This window comes from Callithrix jacchus, chromosome 19, assembly GCF_049354715.1.
Source record: "Callithrix jacchus isolate 240 chromosome 19, calJac240_pri, whole genome shotgun sequence".
In the NCBI taxonomy this organism is placed as follows: domain Eukaryota; kingdom Metazoa; phylum Chordata; class Mammalia; order Primates; family Cebidae; genus Callithrix; species Callithrix jacchus.
Window position 1 is genome coordinate 20,078,789 of NC_133520.1, and position 5,934 is coordinate 20,084,722.

Sequence of the window (5,934 nt, forward strand, 5' to 3'; positions counted from 1 at the left end):
TTACACATAAAAAGTGTTTCTTGAAGGACATCTTCCTAGCACTGCCTATCCAACCTTGAACTGGCATCACCCTTGTTATTGATCCTTATGGCCTAAAATAATTATTTCAAAGTAAATTATATAATCCTCTGCAGTTTTTTCTTTCAAAACCCTTGTCTTCTTTTATCTCCCGAAATATGTCTGTCATATTTCCATTGTAATACTTACTCCCAAACAAATATATTTTATTTTTCAGAGTCACTCTCTGTGTGTCTGTTATTTAGGTTTTGACACAATTTGGTGTCAGAAGTGAGACTGAAGCTGGTTCACCTTGGACAGCTTGGCAACCCCTGAAATAGAGTGAACTGCCTGTGCTGAGCCCTTTTGAGCTCTCTACCTCCATGACTCACCTTTTCTGCCCTGGACTCAGATTCCTCAGATTCTCTGAGATTCCTGGATTCCTCTTTTTGGTGAGCTCTCTTGACTTTATTTGATATCTGTTTTGGTTATAAAGCTACCTTAAATTTTAAAATCTTGCATTTCTCTTGGGACTATAGAAGTCTTTTCTGGCAAGCCCTTTCTGATATAAATATGAGTGTCTTTCTAGTTTGAGCACTTTGGTTTCTATAAAATTTACATTCTGTCTGTGAGTCATGTCTTTTCTTGTAAATTTACTTATTTTTTTTGTCTGCTGGCCTGGTTTAACATTCCTTTGATCTGTGTGCCTGGCTTAAAAGTTTTGTGAAAACTCTTATTTTTATTTCATTTTGATTTGGTTCTGCATGTCTGTAAATCATTTGTCTTTTTTTTACATTTTTTTCTCCCTGTTCATTTCTGAAAATCTTCTGGGAGCAAAACATTCAGAATAGTGGCTGCAGGATGGACATGAAAAGCTGACGCGAGTATTCCAAAGATTACATGAAATTTACAAATGGGTGATGGTCCTGATGTGATACTGTCAGCCATGATTCTGGTTATCCTGAATGCAATAGACATAACTAGTTTCCTTGGCAATTGGGACCTCACATTAGATTTTTACCATGACTAACCTAAGATTTTGTCATCCACAGTTATTGTTTTGATTTTTCTCTAAAAGCATTTATAATTAGCTATGGTCCAAAATTGCTTTTCATGGAAAAGACTCTAACTAATGAGGTTAGTTATCAGGTTCCTGATAACTTTTATATCAATGGACTAAATATTTCTGAACTCTAATAAAACTGATAGTTCATAAAACTACTCACCAAGATCAAAGAGAACAAAAACTAATTATATAAAATCAAATAAGTAATAAATAAAATGTTCCTGGAACTTTTATTTGAAACATTGTTGGTTTTCTGCTTAAGTGTTTTGTTTTCCAAACTTAAGGAAACTTTTTCTCTTAAGTTGTTCTATAGTTTGCAGTAATTTGGTCAAGTCTACTTTTATAAACAAAAGGGTGAGTATTTACTTTTTTCCCCTACTTGGTAGCTCCAAAATTTGGAAGCTATTCGTGAGTATTTGTATTTGTTATGACAACATAATTGTTTGCATAAATTCAACAAGGATATGCTGTATTTATAACAGGCTACAACTATAAAGATTAGTTATAGTTATATTACCACGGTTTGGACTGGGAGGTCATTGTTAAGTTGTTTATAAGTACTAAGGTGAAATCTGAAGTCTGCCTTGGATTGGCTTCCTAGCCTCAAGAGGTTTTAAAATCTGAGATTTCTATGCACCAATCACTATCCTTGTTGCACTTATGTAAATGATCAGACAAAAATCAATGAAACTAAACTTATTTTACAAACAAATTTGTCTCACTCTGATTATCTTTGGCAAAAATGGGGAAAAAAACTATAAAGAAAGAAATTAAGTTTCCAAAAATGTATATAATACACCTGTTAGTCCTGCGCATTATTTTCAAGTTTTTATTCCCTACCTAGAGACCGGGCTAAATCCGGAATGCTTCAGATTTCTTCTAATTCACTTTTTTCCCATGGATTTACTAAAAATGGAAACCTCTCTGTTTCTGCAGCCTTATAAAGTGAAATTAAATTTTAAGGGACAAGTTGCATGTCTGAAGGATGGGCTACACCGAAAGTTCACCAGACCACCTGATCCCGTAACCAAAGACTTTCCAGCTGCAATCCAGGACATAGCGTTCTGGCTTCATGCTGTGGACAGCTTTTCCCAAAATGACAAAACAAGAGCCCTCACCATAAAGGGACTGCAGCTCCTCTTAGTTATTTTCTCATTTATACCTACCTCTTTCACTTGGCAGGATAATCATGTAATTAAAGTTTCACAGATACTACTGGGGGTAACTTGGCAGAATCTGACCTAAAAAATATTTTAGTCCACCCAGTGAGTAACTTTAACAATATCCCCAATAAATCTATTGCTCATTCTGCTTTAATTCAAACCCGGCATGAGATACTAGATGATAGAAATACTCTACAGTATCTATTGGTTAAACAAGAAAATGTCTGTGCTATTGCTAATATTACATGCTGTACCTGAATACATTCTCTGAGAACACTGAGACTCAAGTACACAAAATAATAAAACAGGCCACATCATTACAACAGGTCTCATCTAATTAACCGTAGTCATTTGATTACTCAACTGGTTGCCTTTAAGCCTAGATTCATTGCCTCAAAACTGTTATATAAACTGATTTTATCATATTACTATTACTTTACTTTGTATTTTCTTTTCCTTTCTCTTTTTTTGAACTTTGTACCATTGCTTGTCAAATTTCTACAATCCAAATCCTAACGACAGAATGCTGGCCCAGCACTTTGAGATGATGATCAACGTTTAGGGAACAGACAAAATTAAACATAACAATGGTCTGCAGGTAGACTTACCCTGAAAGCCACTCTGAGAAATTCCCTGTGGCTCAAATGTGGCTATAGGAGTTTCGGCTCATTCCCATCTTGCAAGAAGGCAGGTGAAAAAGTTGAGAAGCCGGATACTAAAGAGAAGAAACCTGAAGCCAAGAAGGCTGATGCTGGTAGCAAAGTGAAAAAGGGTAGCCTCAAGGCTAAAAAGCCCAAGAAGTGGAAGCCCCATTGCAGCCGCAATTCTGTTCTTGTCAGAGGAATTGGCAGGTATCCATGATCTGCCATGTATTCCAGAAAAGCCTTGTACAAGAGGAGGTACTCAGCGGCTAAATCCAAGGTTGAAAAGAAAAAGGAGAAGGTTCTTGCAACTGTTACAAAACCAGTTGGTGGTGACAAAAACAGCGGCACCCGGGTGGTTAAACTTCGCAAAATGCCTAGGTATTATCCTACCGAAGATGTGCCTCAAAAGCTGTTGAGCCATGGCAAAAAATCCTTTAGTCAGCACATGAGAAAACTGCGAGCCAGCATTACCCCCGGGACCATTCTGATCATCCTCACTGGATGCCACAGGGGCAAGAGGGTGGTTTTCCTGAAGCAGCTGGCTAGTGGCTTGTTACTTCTGACTGGACCTCTGGTCCTCAATCGAGTTCCTCTGCGAAAAACGCACCAGAAAATTGTCGTTACCACCTCAACCAAAATTGATATCAGCAATGTAAAAATCCCAAAACATCTTACTGATGCTTACTTCAAGAAGAAGAAGCTGCGGAAGCCCAGACACCAGGAAGATGAGATCTTCGACACAGAAAAAGAGAAATACAAGATTACAGAGCAGCGCAAGATTGATCAGAAAGCTGTGGACTCACAAGTTTTACCAAAAATCAAAGCTGTTCCTCACCTCCAGGGCTACCTGCGATCTGTGTTTGCCCTGACAAATGGAATTTATCCTCACAAATTGGTGTTTTAAATGTCCTAATAATCTAATTAAATAACTGATTACCTTTGAAAAAAAAAAAAAAAGAGTTTCAACACTGACTCCTAGCTGTCTATTGCTCCCTCCAATGTGGGAGCAGACCAACCCGTGTCAGGTCCATTTTGACACCAAGACATAACCAAAACCTAAACTACAGGATTACTGATGAGCCATACTTTCAGAGAAAGATCTCAATCAAAAGGGGGAAATGTAAAAGTTCTGAAAATCAAAATGAAGTCACTTGTCTGAAAATCCTGACAAATAGAGCCGGTGAAGACCCTAAAGGAAAAAAGCTCACACATGTCTATCTGGTAACAAGAACTATCACAAAAGACTGCAAAAATGCAACCTTGCCAAAGGGCCACCACAATCTTACACAAAAAAAGTGCTGCTGCGACAGCATCTGTCCAGCCCCTGCCTGTCCAGCCTTGGATGTGTGCTACCCTTGTTCAGGTCCTTGTAGCCAAGGATAATTATTTCAAAATAACTTGTATAATCCTCTTCATTTTCTTCTAAAACACTTGTCTCCCTTTACCTTCCGAAATATGCCTACTGTATTCCTATTCAATGCTTATTCTGAAATAAACATCATTTAATTTTACAGAGTCTCTCTCTGTTGTTTAAATTCTTTTTTTTTTAATTGCATTTTAGGTTTTGGAGGCCAATAAACATATGAAAAAATGTTGTTTAAATTCTAATAACACAATATGTAGTTGTCTTTGTCTTTTTTCATTTAACTAAGGTTTCTAGAGTTCATCAAAAGTAATAGTAATATGATAACCTCAGTTTACATCACAGTTTTGAGGAATGAATCTAGGCTTAAAGGCAACCAGTTGAGTAATCAAATGACTCCGGTGAATTAGATGAGACCTGTTGTAATGATGTGGCCTGTTTTATTATTTTGTGTATTTGAGTCTTGATGTTCCCAGAGAAATTTACCCAGGTACAGCATGTCATATTAGCAATAGCACAGACGTTTTCTTATTTTTAGAAACCTTAGCTAAATGAAAAACACAGGTAGCACGTGTCAGTGCTTCATTCATTTTTATGGCTGAATATTATTCCATACGTAGATATGGCCCATTTTGTTTAGCTAGTCATCAGCTGATGATGGACATCTGGCTCTTTTCTACCTCTTGGCAATTATGAATAATACTGCTTTGACCATTCAGGTACAAGTTTTGTGTGAACATATGTTTTCAATTCTTGGGTATATATCTAGAAGCAAAATTGCTGGGTTATATGGCAATTCTAACTTTTTTTTTTAGGAATAGTCAGACTGTTTTCCAAATGACTGTACTATTGCACTCCCACCAGCAACGTATAACAGTTCTAACTTGTCCACTTCCTCGCCAACAATTTTTCTTGTCTGTGTTTTTTATTTGAGCCATTTTAGTGAGCGTGAGTGGTTTCTCACTGCGGTTTTGATTTGCATTTCCCTGATGGAGATGTTGAGTATCTTTTTATTTGCTTCTTGGTAATGCAAGCTCTTATTGATCTATTAATTCATTCGTCTAGTTGAGTACCAGCTTTGTCAGTTATGTGTATTCTTGGGCAAGTTATTTTACTTCTCTGAACTTAGTTTTCTCATTCATAAAGTGGAAATAGTAATCTCTGTCTTATGGGGTTGTTGAAAGGACTAGAATGAATATATGCAAAACTCTTGGCAGAAATTAAGAACTCCATGAAGACAGAAGAGATGGAAATCAACATAATGAGTAAGTCAAACGATGCTCGAGTTGGGTCTTGGAAGAAAGTGCCACTCACATAGGTAGAGGTAGAAACAAAAGAGATTTCAACCAGAGCAAAGAGGAAGCCACAGTACAGTGGGATGTGTGCAATTGCTGAAAACTCTGCATAGATTTGCCTGGAGTAGTAGAGTTCTCCTTCAAGAGGAGCAGTGGCAGAAAATGGACTGGAAGGAAGGATGGACTCAGACACAGAGAGCAACAGGATCAGGGCAAGAGGCGTGTGCCTCCTTGGAGTCCACCATGTGCTGCCCTGCTGTTGTCTGGGCATTTGGTGAAAGTCAGTATTGCCCTGCTCAGGACCAAGTGATCTCGCTAGCATTGGCACTGCTTGGATGTGCCTGATGCTCCCAGAACCTCTATCACTCAGGAAATTACAAGGGTTTCTTAGAAGCTCTGTACCAAT

The 5,934-nt window shown here is 37.7% G+C and overlaps 1 pseudogene; it reads left to right on the forward strand.

Moving 5' to 3' along the window:
• The first annotated feature begins 2,919 nt into the window (after positions 1-2,919).
• LOC100390115 (ribosomal protein L6 pseudogene) lies at positions 2,920-4,295 on the forward strand (annotated as a pseudogene).
• Positions 4,296-5,934: the final 1,639 nt, after the last annotated feature.